The sequence below is a fragment of the Sciurus carolinensis genome, chromosome 6, assembly GCF_902686445.1.
Source record: "Sciurus carolinensis chromosome 6, mSciCar1.2, whole genome shotgun sequence".
Taxonomy (NCBI): domain Eukaryota; kingdom Metazoa; phylum Chordata; class Mammalia; order Rodentia; family Sciuridae; genus Sciurus; species Sciurus carolinensis.
The window spans coordinates 92,679,336-92,696,372 of NC_062218.1; the positions used below are offsets into that span (position 1 = coordinate 92,679,336).

The window sequence follows — 17,037 nt, forward strand, 5'->3', positions numbered from 1 at the left end:
GAACAAATAATATTTAGTCTAAATAAGAATCTCCCCTGCTACCACCACCACTGCTGGGGATCAAACCCAGGGCCTCATGAACACGAGGCAGGCACTTTACCACTGAGCTACATCCCCTAAAACAATTAAAAAATTATTTTAAATTATGAAAAGAAACCTCAATTTAACATTAGGAAAAAGTAACTTCACTAAACACCCAGGAGCCAAGACCATTCATTCTGTGTGCCAGTCAAGGTGAAATGCTGAGGTGCAAAGATGAAAGGCTCCCTAACCCTTAAAGAGCTTACTGCCTCAAAAAGTATAGCCAAGTAAGTTTTTTAAAAAGTGTCTATAAGCAATAGAAGCCTAATCAAGGTTTAAAGATAACAAAGGAAGGAGTGATTTTCTAAGAAAAACTATAGAAAAGGTCAAAAATAAGGTTAACACCAGAGTTCAGTTTAAGGATAATAGTTCACAAGGCATGACTGAGGTGGTGATTACACAAGTAAATATATATGTAAAATTTCATGGAGCTATTCATAAAATTAGTGCACTTTACGTGCTTCACTTATATTTATGTTTAACTCAGCACAAACAAAAATGAAGTCCATCAGGGACCTGGGTAGAAAGCCATTTCAGATAAATAATATACACACATAAAGGCAGGTAAGAGTTTGGTGTGACAATTTAACTTGGTATTCAGGGAGATGAGGTTAGGGAAGGAAATAGGGGCCAAATAGACAATGCAGCGTTTGTAATCTTTGGTGGCAACATGAAAACATTAAGAGTTTCAAGAAGACTAGTGATAGGATCACATTTAATATTAGAGTACCCACATAGCACTTTGAAGGATATTACTAAGTGGTAATGCTATATTCAGAGAGTATAAAGCAAGAGATAATTGAAGGGAAGAAATTTAAGTTTTCTTGAGCACTTACAATGTGCCAGGGACTAGATACTTCACCTATATTATCTTGTTAATCCTTAAAACAATCCTATGAAGTTGATATCTCATTTTTATAAATGCAGAAACTAAATCTCAGAAATATCTGTAAAATGTTTCTACCATACCATACCACTGAAAGCAGAATTGATTTGAAAGATATCTGGGATTTATTATCAATAGGGGTTTATGTTTATATGCATGTAGTATGGAATAGGCCACAATGGGGGGAAAAAAGGCAGATACCTGCACATTCACAAGTTAGGAAATAACTCTCAAATTTTTACCCAACTCATTTTTTATAGTACTTAGTCCTATGCCTAAATAATTATTTTTTAGGGCTAATACAGAGTATTTATTCACCTGAATTTCTTCTTTCATCAAGTAAGAGAGGCCGACTTCTTCTACCTCTCCCAATTCTGACCCTGCTTCATCTTCTTCCTCCTCCTCCTCTTCTTCCTCCTCTTCCTCATATCCTTCAGGTGGACCAGCTTCATCTTCTTCTTCATCTCCATCATCTTCATCTCCATCTTCATCCTCCTCCTCTTTAGAGTCAGGTACTTCATTATCCTCCTGATCAAATCCATCTAAGTATGTGGTTTGTTGCAGCAATTCAAAAATACTTTCTCTGTAATCTTCCAGATTTGTGATCTCACAGTTAAACAAGTCAAGACTTTTCAAATTTTTAAGATTTTGCAGAGCTTCTACTGTACTCTGAGGTCTTTGATTTTGTTTCCACTCAGATTGAGGTAGGTAAGATTTGGACATTTTTCTGCTAGGACTTCCAAGCCTCCAGAAATTATATTGTCACTAAGTTCCAACTTTTGAAGTTTATTTAAACTGGGAAGTTGGGCCAGTGAACTTAATTCCACATTAGCCATACTCAGAAACTCTAGTTCTTTAAAAGTATCATTCAGGACTTCAATTTCCCCATTGACACACAGGCAATTATCAAGAACTAAGACTCCGTCACCTCCTCTGGGGCTCTGTTCCTTAACTCCATGTTAATCCTCTTCTTCATCTCCATGTCCTCCTCCTGCTCTTCTGCTACTACTCTCCTCCTTTCCCCTTTCCTGCTTTTCCCACTACCCCCAATCCTAAAATTTTAAAAGATTTGGAAATGAATGAAAAGAAATGCAAATATAAACACCCACTACCATCAGAAAGATGTGGAGGAGAAAGAAAACAACAGCAAATGGAGTCCAAGGATTTGGGACTCTAACTCGGCTGCCCCCACCTCCTTGTCCACACACCAGCACACACGCGCGCGCGCGCACACACACGTACACACTCACGCACACACACCTAAATTCCATGTTTTTAATTTCTGAAAATTTTTTTCCTAAGTAATATTATTTTTGAGGGCATCTAGCTATCTGTACTTTTGCAATTAATCCTTTTATGTTGTCATTTATATGGAATGAAAAAAATTTTTTAGATGTAGATGGACACAGTACCCATATGTTATTTATTTATTTTTCTGTGGTACTGAGGATTGAACCCAGTGCCTCATACTTGCTAGTCAAGTGCTCTACCACTAAGCTACAACCCCAGCCCCATTTACATGGAATTTTTAAAAAGTGCTGTGTGTTTAAAATTTGAAAAAAGGTAAGAGTGACCTTTTTTTAAAGCTCTTGATAATAAGATAATTAAATATCATTTCAAATTAAATTTATTTGTGAAAACCCACAGTTAGGAAAAAATGTTCTGAACTAGAATACCCAGTATTAACGATTTCTATTTAATTGACTTTTAAAGATCAATTAATTAGGTCTATTGAGAGTAGAAGAACACAAAAAATCATAAAATATTCTTGGTAAGGGAAGTGATCAGGAATATGGAGATCTAGTAGGATTCATATTTGAGCAAAGAGAAGCCTGCTTTAAATCCCAGTTTTCTCCACTATCAGCAGCACCATATTAGGTAAGTAAGCTTTCTAACTATCTGTATCCTACAGTAACTCCATTTGTAGTTGTAGAGATCATGTGAGAAAAATTTCTGTAGGTGTATGTTAGATGTGAGTATACTTTCTCATCTAAAAACTTTTTTCAGTGGGAAGAAAGAGCCTACAGAATAGGAGAAAATCTTTGCCACCTGTACCTCAGATAGAGCATTAATCTACAGGATATAAAAAATTCAACATCAAAGAACAAATAACCCAATCAATAAATGGGCAAAGGAACTGAACAGACACTTCACAGAAGAAATATGAATTGGTCAGCAAATAAATGAAAAAAATATTCAACATCTCTAGCAATTAGAGAAATGTGAATTAAAACTACACTGAGATTCCATTTCCTCCAGTCAGAATGACAATTATCAAGAATACAAGTAACAATAAATATTGGCAAGGGTGTGGGGAAAGGGTACACTCATACATTGCTGGTGGGAATGCAAATTGGTACAACCATTATGGAAAGCAGTATTTTGATTCCTCAGAAAACTTGGAATGAAACCACCAATCATCCCACTCCTGGGTTTATACCCAAAGGACTTAAAATCAGCATACTACAGTGATGCAGCCACATCAATGTTTATTGCAGCTCAACTCACAATAGCTAAGGTATGGAACCAACATAGGTGCCCTTCAGTAGATAAATGGGTAAAGAAAACGTATATAGACTTAATGGAATTTTACTCAGCCTTAAATAAGAATGAAATTATGGCATTTGCTGGTAAATAGATAGTACTGGAGACTATTATGCTAAGTGAAATAAGCCAGTCCCATAAAACCAAAGGCCAAATGTTCTCTCTGATATGCAGAACTATCACACAATATGGGTGGGGGTAGGGAAGAATAGAAGTACTTTGGATTAGACAAAGGGGAATGAAGGGAAGGGAAGAAGGTTGGGAATAGGAATGACAGTAGAATGAATCGGACATAACTTTCCTATGTTTGTATTTGAATATATGACCAGTGTAGCTCCATATGGAGTACAACCACAAGAATGGAAAGTTATACTCCATGTATGTATAATATGTCAAAATACGTTCTACTGTCATGTATAACTAAAAAGGACAAATGAAAAAAATTTAAAAACTTTTAAAGGACAGATTAATCAGAACAGAGAGCAAATCTAATATTATAAATTATGAAATAAAAAATGGGTGTTTACTCTGATGAGAACACTCTGCTTTTCTTATTTTATTAAATCTTTTCACAGTTATGAATTAAGTATTAAAATTATATCCATTATTAGGAAATTTGGAGATTATTATTTACCCTAGTTCATATTTCTTGTAAATTTCAGAGTTGTTATTTAAAACAGGTTGTTATATTTATCATCTTTTATTACAATTTCAGCTAGCAAAAATTATAATCTGTACTATCTCAGTGATGTCAATAGTTCAACAACAACTTTTTCTGTAATCCAGTATTTTAGCACTGGGATATAACAGTGAATTTGTCAATTATTGTCTCTTTACCATGAAAGTCTGGCAGAGACTATAGCATGTTGTGCTGAGGATGATACAGAGTGATATTTCAATAGTCTCCATTTAGGATAGTCTGGAAAGCCAAATTAAACTTCAATTTTAGGTTTGATGTGTTATATCCATAGTATTAAAGAACCCTACCATTGTCCATGTAACATATAGACTATTTTTCAGTTTCATAAAATTTTCATACTGGCATGTGCCAAGCCTTAGGTTTTATCCCTAGCAATGGGAAATAAAAATTCTCATTCTTTACCAGTAAACATTTGAAGAAAAAGCAGTGTTAGTCTCAAAAAGGTAAAATAGGCCTTGGAGACTCCTAATTTTCCATTAATGATTTCTCAGTGGAGTTACTTTCATTAATGTACTTCACATTGTCTCAAGTATCATGGTATTTTTAGTTTGAGGAACCAGACTTTTCAGTAGTAAGTTCCATGCATCTTATCTACCCTATCAATATTTTTTTTTATTTTTTATTTAAAAATTTTTTTTGTTATTGTAGATGGACAACATGCTTTTATTTTGTTTATTTTTATGCAGTGCTAAGGATCGAACCCAGTGCCTCACAAGTACTAGGCAAGTGCTCTGCCACTGAGCTACAGCCCCAGTCCTACTCTACCAATATTTGAAGGATATTGGGAAGAGGCAGATGAAGCCTAAGGAATTAGAATAATAAGTCACTGGAATTTTTTATGTATGCTGAAAGGCAGGATTTGATATTTACAACACATATATTGCCTGATATGTGCCATTTCATCTCTTATTAGTCTTTTATATGCTCAGGCTGTGGAAGCATATTGAAACAGAGAAAATGTATTAAGAAGGTTTTTGGTATGAATATGGTTTTGTGATTTAGCATTTTTTTTCTGTTTCTTGTTGGAAACCGTAGAACAGTGACCAAGAGAGTAACAACAACAAAATACATAAACTACATGTTTCTTGAAACTAGAAGCCATATGTAATCCACAGACTTCAATGTACATCCTAAAGGAGGCCAAAAGTACCTTAGGCTATTCTGAAGTCATGTGCACCATTTGTGAGAATGCAAATTATGACAGTCATTGTGGAAAACAATATGGAGTTTCCTCAAAAAATTAAAAACAGTGCTACCATATGATCCAGCAATCCTTCTACTAGGTTTATATCCAAAGAAAATGAAATCAGTATGTTGAAGAGATATCTGTACTTCCATGTTTATTGCTGCACTATTGGCAATTATCAAGCAATGGAAAAAACCTACATGCCCATCAGCTTATGAATAGATAATGTGATATATATACTCAATGGAATATTATTCACCATAAAAATAATGAAATCCTGTCATTTTCAACAACTTGGATGGAACTGGAGATCACTGTGTTAAGAGAAATAAGTCAGGCACAGAAAGACAAAAACCACATGATCTCACTCATATGATTTAAAAATGTTGATCTTAGGGAAGTTGAGAGCAGAATAGTAGCTAGTAGAATAGTAGCTATCAGAACCTGGGGGAATAGAAGGGAGGGAGGAGTGGAGAATGATTGGTCTATGGGAAAGTTACAGTTGGATAGCTTCCTAAGAAACTATAGGATAACTATAGATAATTTTGTACTTACATTACAAAAAAACTAGAAAAAATATTTTTAGAGTTTTTCGCCATAAAGAAATGATAATGGGGGGTGGGAAGGGTTAGTGTTGGGGTTGGAGTTGGGTTTAGGGAGGGGGGCAGGAATGGAGGAAGGAAGGACTGTATAGAAGGAGGGGAAGGGTGGGAGGGGAGGGGGGGAAGGGAAAAAATGGCAGAATGAATCAAACAACATTACCCTATGTAGATTTATGATTACACAAATGGTATGCCTTTACGCCATGTACAGACAGAGAAACAACATGTATCCCATTTGTTTACAGTTTTATAATAAAAATAAATAAATAAATAAATAAATAAATAAAAAAGAAATGATAAATATTTGAGGAGGGAGATATATTGAACCTCATTTAAACATTACACAATGTATACATCTGTAAAAACATCATGTTACTCCATTAACAAGCAGTTTTATGTTATGCAGTTTTAGGTTTTTATGTATCAGTTAAAAAAAAAACGTTAGAGTGAGAAAGAATACATGATGAAAGAACAAAGGTGCAATAGAACTCACCACACTCCAGCAAAAACACTCATTAAAAGTGAGAAGTTGAACCTAAAGTTGTAAGGCTGTGTTCCTTGCTTTCATCAATGAATGTGGGAAGTAGGTGGGAAAATTAAAATAACATAACATTTAAGTGCTATAGCTAGAGCTGCACTTGAATGAACATTCAAATAAATAAAGAATGAAACAAATAGTCAAACATACAACTAAAAAATTAGGAACAATTGAACCCAAAAGGAAAGTAGAAAAAAGGAATTGATAAAAGCATACAAGACTGAAGTAGACAAAGAAAAATATAATAGCTGCTTTTAAAAAATCAAGAAATAATTAAAACATTTTGACTGATCTAATCAAGAAAGATTCATACCACAGAAGGACAAATCTCCTTAAATATACAATGAACTACAAGGTGTTGATAAACAACTAAATAAAGTAATTGGCAATGAATATGAGAGGGTAGTTCAAAATTAGAAATACAAATGACTTTTAAAGATATTAAAGGTTATTTAACAATCTCAGACTAAAGAAAAATTTAAACTATAATGAAATCATTTTCACCTATCATATTAACATAAATTCAAACTTAATACCTCATTCTTTTGACAAAGATGTGGAGAAAATGCCCTTTGATAAGTTGCTTTTGAGAGTATAAATTGGAAACACCTCTCTTTAAGGTTATTTGGCAGAATATATCAAAAGTGTAAAATGAATGTACCTTCAACTCAACAATAACCCTTCCACAGTCCACCTGTATCTTTGTATGTATGGAATTGTGTCAGTTCAAGGTTAGTCATTGCGGTGTTGTTTGTAATATCAGGAAATTGAAAATAATTGAAAATGTCATCACTAGGGATTGAATAAATTAGTGGGAGAACTTTCTATGTGCTGATTGGAGAGAGTTTCAAGATATATTGGTAAAAAAAGGAACTGAACTGCACAACAGCTGTTACTTTTTATGTGAAAGGGGTAGGGAGTTATAATATTATATGCCTGAATTTTCTTTTATATGATAAAGAAATCTTGACAATATACACAGGGCTGGGAGTGTTTTTCAGTCATAGACCACTTGCCTAGCATGCATTAAGTCCTGTGTTCAATCCCCAGTGCATGCATGTACATATACACACAAAAAATCAAACTCAAGAAACTAATAATACAGTTTACAAGGGGGTGTTTAGCAAGGGGGGTTTAAACTACATGTGTTTAGCAAGGGGTTTAAAACTAGTAGCAGAGGTGTGATGAAAACTCTTAGTGCATTTCACATAATACGTTTTTTAGCATTGTAAATGTATTACCCATTCAAAAGTTAAAACATTATTGAAAATGTGGCACATATCTTTAAGTAATTATAATTTTTCAGGGAGATGCTTTATTGAAAAATTATTGATAAGAGGATAAAATGTTCTGTTATATGTTAAAGTAGCAAAAGTAATTATAAAACAGAATTAAAGTATTATCTCATTTTCACAAACTGAATTGTACTACATATGTTCATGTACATAGGAAAGTTTAAAGGCTATATATAATTTAGAATATTAATTATGATTATTTTGGGTTGAAGGACAATTTGGGGTAGCTTAAGTGTAGTTTTTCATTTCTTTCTGTCAAATGTTATTTTTATAAAGTCAAAACTTTCTAAAAGTTTATCATAATAATTTTTAGTAGAACAATTATTATAAATCTGTATTTTTTAAACTTTTTTTCTACAATATATAGGAAGAAATTGTATTTTATATTGATATGTAGGACATACCAAATTTGGAGTGTTGATGTGTGTGTAGAACTGAAACGGTTTTATAAAATGATGTTTTATGTATCCTACATGTGATACATTCTATTATATTTTTAAAATGTCTACATCCAATAATTTGATTTTGTAAACCCCAATTTGAAAATAGAAAGGATTTTTAAAAATCAATAAAAACTAATTTTTAAAATAGCAACATATAAGAATTCAAAGAGGAACAAGTGGCCTGAAAATGCATTAGAAAGGAAGATGGACTAGATCATGAGGAAAGAAAGGATTAGGACAATCATTTTAATGAAGGAATGTTCTAAAATGTGGGAGTTTGCAGACTTGTTTTAAGGAAGGCAAGATAAGTTTGACTGAAGCAAATTATTTGGAAGGGGTAATAATCTGAAAAGTTCAGGTTAAAGTCAGGTTTTTTTGAGCCTTAAATACCAGGATTAGGAGGAAAAACTCCATTCTGCTGAAGGTATGATAATCAAGGGGTGAATGTGAAGTAAGTATATCCTAAGTATATTGGTGATACTGCCTAACTCACTAATATTGAAAAATATTCAACCTTATACTTCCTGAAGATTTTAAGGAATATGACAAATTTAGAAAACAGAAAAATATCAATTTTCATTTTACTGTGTTTCATGTTGAACTTGTACAGCTATAACTAAGTTACAATACAGTAATGTTAAAGCAGAAGTAGAAACAAATTGTCAGTACCATGGAAAAATAAATATGATGGAAATTTAAGAGCACTAAATATAATGTTCAGACTCTTAAAGGTCTACATAAGTTCTGTGTTGAGATTGAAATTCAGCTGTAAGCTTCCTGGAAACTGTTGCAGAAATGAGTTAACTAACTTTATGATTAGAAATAAAGATGGATTTTAATTTGTTTGAAGCAAAGTTATAGTACTGACAAGTTCATGGATATGAGGTGTCCCCCCAAAGCTCCTGTGTTAAAAAGCAGGAATATCTAGAATAAAATGATTAGACCCTGAGTTCTCTAACTTAATCTTTAGTTTGAGTGAACTAACTGGGTGCTAACTGTAGGCAGGTGACACATGGTTGGAGGAGATGGGTCACTGGGGGTGCACCCTTGGGGATTATTATATCTTGTTCCCATGATCCTTTCCCTCTCCCACTCCAGCTTTCTGGGTGCCACAAGGTGAGGGGCTTCTGTACTACCATCTGTGATGTTCTGCCTTAACTTGGAACCAGAGCAATAGAGTCAAGTGACCATGGACTGAATCTCTGAAACTATGAGGCCATAATAAACTTTTCCTCTTATAAGTTATTTTGATCACAGCAATGTGACAGAGTTCTGAAGAAAATTTTTCTCTTGGGATTGTAGATGAGACTGTCCACAACATTTATGCAGAAACTTAGGAACTTTTTCATACATTGTTGCTTTTATTATCCTGTAATTACAGTCAAGAGGTTAATATTAAAATACAGCTTAGTAATGGAATAATCTGCATCAGCATTTTTTCTCTATGTTCAATTTTAGTTAACAATAGTAAAATTCTATACTACAGATTTATGTTCAAAATATTAGTAAGTTAGCATTAAATTTATGAATTATGTTCAAAATGTTAGTAAGTTAGCATTAAACTGGTTTAAAAAGTTTAAACCAGTACCAAAATAACAAAGGATTATATCCAGCACATTTACATTTACATTTTCTCATCTTAAATATGTGTCTGGAGAGGTTAATTTTATCTAAATTGGTAAAGATGCACATACTCGAAGACAAAAACCTTAAAATTGAATGGATTATTGTTAAAGTATTGCTTTTTCATTCATACACTGCCCTTGTAAAAAATGTTCCCAATGTATTTCCAGCAATTTATTTTGTAAATGATCAATTCTACATAGTTTTACAGAGGACTACTATCCACTTATACTATCTGACTCTTCAGATCCTGAACTAAGACATTGAGAATATATTTGATATTCTAAAACCTCAGAGTACTAAGAGTAAGATATATAAAGCAATAAAAGCATCTCTGAGAAAGCAAAGGGATTCTGATATAGGATATTAATGTCAGTACTTCTGTTCTTCAGTCAGGTAAGAAGCAATCAGTCCAAAAGGAGGAGCCCATGAGAGGTGGTAGGGAGTGGGAGGGGTGAGTTGATGAGAAGTGGGAGTGTAATGGACAGAGAAGAGGGCCCCTTTCCTGCCTCCATCCTGGATTTATCTCTTCAGTCACATTACCCCTTTTCCTTAGAACAACTCTATTCTCTCTTCCCCTGCAACCTGAAGATCACCAAAACTTCTATGGTGGACAACTCTTGCCTCTCAACTCATGTTGAGTCTTGCAGTAGTTACTTTATTCAGTAACTTACTTTATTCAGTACTTACTCTATTCAGTTCTTCTATTATAGTTACTGTCTGACATCCCATTAGATAATAAGCTCTTCAATAGCAATCAGGATAGTTTTATTTTTATGTGTCTCACATAGTCTAACGCACAGTGAACAGTAAATATTTGATATTATTTTTGAGAAAATCCAAACATAAGTACTTGATATATTTGAAAAAGATATATAAACAAAAGTCCTTAGTATTCTATTCTCATAATAATGTAGAAATTTTAGTTTTCAGAGTTTCTAAATGGAGCATGGTTTAGATTAATGAATGAAATTTTTTGGAAATAAGCTATCTTTAAATTCAGTTTTATTTGTACAATAATTTATTGTGTGTACTATCTTTTCTTTCTTTCATTGCTTCATATTGGAAGTTACTTGGGGCTCTGGGAGTAATTTGGTGGTAGAGAACTTGCCTAACATGTATAAGGTTCTGGAATTGAGCCCCAGCACTTCAAAAAAGAAAAGAAAAAAAAAAGTTTTATTTATTTTTTTACATAAGAAGTTGTTCATAACAGAGTTATGTTACTCTTAGCAAATTTTATAAATGTTTGAAAGTATTGGTAGAAAATATTTCTGGTATAATCTTGTTTAGCTTCTCTGTATTTGGCCTATTGCAGACTATATTTGATTGGTTACATAAAATCTGACACCTTGACAAGATTTCTGATAGTAAAGTGGCAAGGAAATCTTATATAATATTTAATATTCTTTATTTGTAAATTACTATCCTGTATTAACATTTTTTTCAAAGTGAAAATGATGTATAAGAATAGGCATACTTGTTTTCACTTTTTAAAAGAACCATTGATCTTTTTTTATCGTATCAGCTACTTTAGTGTTCACCTCTTGCTACCTCAGAGAATAATTTAATTGTACCACAAAAGAAACATCTTATTGTTTTACAAAGACTAAGTATACATGCTAAGAATTTTAATGACATCAAAATAATAGGATCTAAATTAGAAATACCAAGGACATTAAAAAGATATCTGCAGGTGATTTTTGTAAAATGGAAAGCCTCATTGATATCTATTTATAAGCCTTAGAGAAAATGAAACTTTATATTCTTCCTTCTGCTATTTTTGTAACAAGTTGTGTATATTAAGGCTAGACCATAAAAGAGATTTTATAATAGGAATACCTGTAGAGAGAAATTATAATCTGTGGATTCCATTGAATCTTGATTTGTGACTAATTAAATTAAAGGAAGCAGAGTCAAGATCAGCTAATATCAGTTGTCATTTCTAATACATCTTTTAGTCATGAATGACCCTTATGTTCAAACCATAGTCCTCATTGCTTTGTGCTTTTGCCATTATGCATGTTTCTTAATGATGGCCTCTATGAGTTATGATTTTTCCAGTGTTTTCTAGTAATATTTTTTCTCACTTAAAAAATACATCTTTTTTTTAACTTTGGAATCACCTCAGTTGGAAACCATAAGAATCATTTTTTAATGTCTACAATATTGGTCTGTGAGATCATCAGAGTTTTCTGAATCTTCTTTAGAAATAACCTTTAAAAGATTCCTCCACTTTTGTTGCAGTCTTGATTGTAGGGTCTCTGTAAGGTCATCAGTGCTCATCTGAAATAAATAGGTCAAAACTTTCTAGGAATTCAACAGGTTTTAAACATGTGTCTGTCTCTTTAGTTAGCATTCAACAAATGTTTATTAGTTCCCTTTTATATAATAGACAGTATATAAGGTACTAAAGATACAATGATGACTATGACATCTTGTTCCCAAAGAAACTAAAGTCTGGTTGAAGAAGACAGATAAGTAAATTAAGAATTGTGATTGAGGTGATAAGCTCCATTCCAGAGGAATTTTGTGCTGGTTTAGAGCACATGAGAAGGGAATGTTACCTTGACAGTGTAAGAATTGCTTCCAAGAAGAGGCTGAGTTGGTGGGCTGAGTTGTGTAGAGTGACAGAGTGTACCAGAGAAGGACCTGCAGCATACTGGTTCAGGTAGATGAGCTGCCTCTGATCTTGGGGTGAATAATTCTATAGCACATTTGAGCAACTATAGGGATTCCAGTTTATACACATAGAGAGAGGAATACATTAGATGAACAGAAGATGAGAGGAAGGAGTGGTAGGTTCAATAACTCACGCCTTTGGGTCTGTACTCTAATTCTGAGAATGTGTGAATATATTCCATTCCACAGCAAAAGGGACCTTGCAGACATGATTATGTTAAGGATCTTGAGATGGGAAGATTGTCCAAGTAGGCCCATCATTATTTCAGGTAGGAGTCCAGGGAGAGTCAGGCCAGGAGATATTACTACAGAAGTAGGTATTAAAGTCATGTGACCAAGATCCAAAGAAGGAAGGCAACCTCTATAGCTGGAAAAGACAAGAAATAGATTCTCCTATAGGACCTCTGAAAGGAACAGCTCTGCTGACCTCTTAATTTTAGCCCCAGAGACCATTTTGGACCTCTGACTTTCAAAATTATAAGATAATAAGTTCACATAAGTAGCATTAAGTTGCTACACTTACGATGATTTACAGCAACAATAGAAAACTAAATGCAGGAAGTAATGTTGGAAAAGTTAAAAGATACCAAGTCATAACTTATCATTTCATGCTAACACAATTGATCTTTGTCTTGGTGGGTGCCAGTGGATTTTATCTTGGGAATGGTTTTATTCTAGAAAGAATTATAATAAGACCTGTATTTTATAAAGATAATTATAGCTTCTTAATGTAATATCTTTTTTGAGCCAAGTTTCATGGCCATACACAAAAGTTACTCAGTGAGTGTGAGTTGAAAAAATAGTTTTAAGAACATAGATGAAATTACATATAAGAAATCAAAAAAATCCAGATGTCAACAGGAATTTGTAATTGATTAAAAAATATAATAGTCTGGTCCTTATTCAGTGGCTGAAGTAGCATCTACATTCTAGTAGCCAAACAATTATTACTGATTGATGTGGTGATTTCTTATTTGTGCCATGATTTCAGGAATTCTTTGTATTATTCCCAAGTACCATAGATCTTGCAAATCAAAGCATTTTATTAAGTAGAGACTCCCAAATCAAGCCCAACTTGATTGATGGAAAATTGCAATTTTCTTTCCTTAGAAATCCTATTTTGAGGTTATAGATAATTAAAACAATGTTCTTGCCTCTAAGGTTATTCCCAATTATTTCCTGGAGTTATTTCTAGGCAGGAAACACTGTCCAGAGGTTGATTCCACTTGATACTTTCTCCACCAAATGTATCCCTACTAGATTTTTTTGTTTTTCCTGTGAGTCTTATTTTTATTTTTACAGAATGCATTTTGATTCATTGTACACAAATGGGGTACAAATTTTCATTTCTGTGGTTGTGCACGATACAGATTCATTTGTGTAATCATACATGTACATAGGCTAATGTCTGTCTCATTCCACCATCTTTCATACCCCTGCCCCCTCCTCCCTCTCATTTTCCTCTGTGAGTCTTTATACCATATACTTTATCTCTTTGATAACCAGTTTCTTTTTCTGTATATAATTTGCAATGTTATTGGACTGGAAAGATAGTGAAAATATTTTGTAAACTCAGGTATTTTTAAAATGTTACTTATTATTATATAGTATGCAATGAGATTATAGCTAACTCAGTTGGATAGTATAATATCCATAGATTTTGGAAATTGTATTATCCAGTAAGCTTGAGAAGCTTTAAAAAAGAACGATATTTGGGTAGTAGGTCAATTTTCCACAGTAGTGCAAAATTTCTTAATATCCATTAGGTTCCTTGGACAGAAATATGTTTGACCCACATATATTTTTAAAAGATATTTTTGCAATGTGGGACAAAAAACAGGGGAGACAGTATATCATTGTGTGGGTTATAGATTGAACTAATGAGTTTTTACTGAATTAATTCTGAAAAAAAGAAAAAAGTATATTTTGATGGTATTCTCTCTTATTTAATAAACTTTGAGAAAATAGTGGATAAGGATATGGAAGTCAAAGTTATTAAGATGGGAAAGGGAGTGGAACAATAACTGCAAAATGAATTTAGAAAGTCAGTGTTGTAAGTTATAGGCTGACCAACAGATGTGTTTCTTATTTGAATAAGTTGAATCTAATAGTTTCAAGAATGTTGCACAGCATTACTTTGAGTAAAGAGAAAGGCATAACTTAAGTAGGAAAAAAAACATTTAAAAATTAGTTGACATATTTGCTCTATGTGCTTCATTAATTGTGACATAAAATAGTCTTAATCCTTATCATTCCATATATTACACAACCGTTCTTAACAGAGGCTGCTGGTGAAAAATTCACAGTACTAAACAATTTTGATCTGTCAACTCAGCAGCCATGAAAGGCATTTTCTTCTGTTTTTGTAAACTCTTTGTAGTTGTTTTGATTTGTCTAACAAATCTATCAAGCCAAAATACCACATAATATCTTTTCTCCAATGCCATTTTACCTGAAGTATATAGAAGTATGAAAACTAATCCTAAAGTCCCATGTCAATACAAATATTTTTAAAATTGTTTTGAAGTTTGTTGGTAATGCAAGACTTTTGGTGAGATCATGGGAAACATTTAGAAGTCACAGTGAAGAAACAATCTTAATAGATTTAGAAATTAAGCAGAAGACTGAAAATAATTTTACTATCACTTGATTCCCATAGATCACAAATGGTCACCAAATATCTTATGTGTGTCTAGCATTAGCACTGAAAGATGTGAAGAAGCAAAAGTACAGGTGAACTCTGGCTTCAGTTGTTTTATTGGACAGACATGCAATCTACTAATTAAGATCTCTTGCAATTTACTCAAATTTTAATAAAAATTGAGTACACGTGTTTGTTAAAAGGACAAATTAAAAACTTATTAGGATTTTTTAGAGAAATATTTCTGCAAAGGACTTGAGTCATCATTTGATTTAAATACACAGAATAGCAAATCACTTCATTATGTCAATGGCAATCATGATGTGTTTAAGTTTACTTCCATTGTTTAATAATGTTAGTGTCTAATGGTAGAATAAATCAGAGAGATGTTTATTAGATGACTGATTTATACATATCTTACTTCATTCCAATAAAGGATTTAGAGACACTTGCAAAGATATGTGTAATAAAAGAAGCTAAAAATGAGGGAATGATGAAATTAGATTGAAGAGAAAAAACAACTACATACGTAATGATTGTATACCTATTATATAGCAATGTTTAACAGAGGTTTCTTTAAAATGGGATAGTTCAGAAAGTTAGTTCTGAGTGAATGGATAACAAAAGCGAGGCAGGAGAAGAAGGCAAGCTATTCAGGAGAGCTAGACATAGTTCTGAGATCTACAGGAAAGATTCTGTCTTTTTTCAGGAGGTCAGCCTTATTTATTTAGTAAATATTTATATACAATAAAAGTCAAATTTCAAGTGCTTTACTCATTTAATTCTCACAAAAGTTCTAGAAAGTAGGTATTATTTTCTCAGTTTCATAGTTGAGGAAACCGTGGCACCAAAAGGTTGTGTAATTTGCTGAAGGCTGCCTAGTTATTCAACGTCACGACTTGGATTCCAGCTGGGGCAATTGGGCTTGAGTAATTGGTCTTAAACATTATGCTTTGCTGCCTCTCTATGTGGTACAGAAGAGAACAGTACCTATAATTCCATCTTTGTAGTATATTGAGTTTTATGTTATTGTTTCTCCTTACATTCATCAATGATGCTAATTAAGTACCAGTGAAACTGCGTTAATTTAGGAAATACAAGTACTTTCTCACTTTTATTTATAGATTTCCCTGTGGTTTTCCTCCTAACCAGTGTTTTTGAAAGGGCACTGGATCAGTATGGTCAACCTGGGGAACTTGTGAGATCAGCAGATTTTCTGACCCCACTAAGGATCTTAAGAATCAGAAACTCTGGGAGTAGGCCCTGCTGTCTTTGTTTTAACAAGCCCTCTAGGTGATTCTGATGCTTCCTAATGTTTGAGAACCACTAATGTAAACTCATCTGGGCATAAAGAAAAAATGCTATCCTAACACTGAAAGTTCTCTTAATAACTTTATTCTCTGTAACTTAGACTAGGAGAGTAAAGTAGGGATCTGGAGTTAAAGTACGTGTGTTCTTCCCTTGGAAATAAAAGAAAAAAAATGTCACATTTCAGGGAATAGACTGGTGATTATTTGAGGTATAAGCAATGACCTCTTTAAACTTTAATCATCTCAAAACATCCTAATGATCAAGAATCAGTGAAGCAGAAATACCTATTTTATGGCTTTCTGGAGAAGTTGATGTTCCAAAATTGATTTTTGCAGTCTCATCAGAATTCAAAAGAAAAATATCAAAAATAGTTTTCTGTATGAGCACTTTGTTTTGGTGTTCCCTTTTTATGTTGTGTATTCACTGTAATCATTCTGAGGTGATTCTAAGACAAAAAGTGGTTTATATATTTAAGAATTATAAATTTTAGGCCTGTTAAGATGCTGCA

The 17,037-nt window shown here is 33.1% G+C and overlaps 1 protein-coding gene and 1 pseudogene across 6 annotated transcripts in view; one reads left to right on the top strand and one right to left on the bottom strand.

Annotated features, from left to right (window-relative positions):
• The window catches only part of Fer (FER tyrosine kinase), a 499,968-nt gene that overhangs the window by 260,126 nt on the left and 222,805 nt on the right, over positions 1 to 17,037 (top strand). The window lies entirely within an intron of this gene.
• On the bottom strand, positions 1,184 to 1,949 carry LOC124986900 (acidic leucine-rich nuclear phosphoprotein 32 family member E-like; annotated as a pseudogene).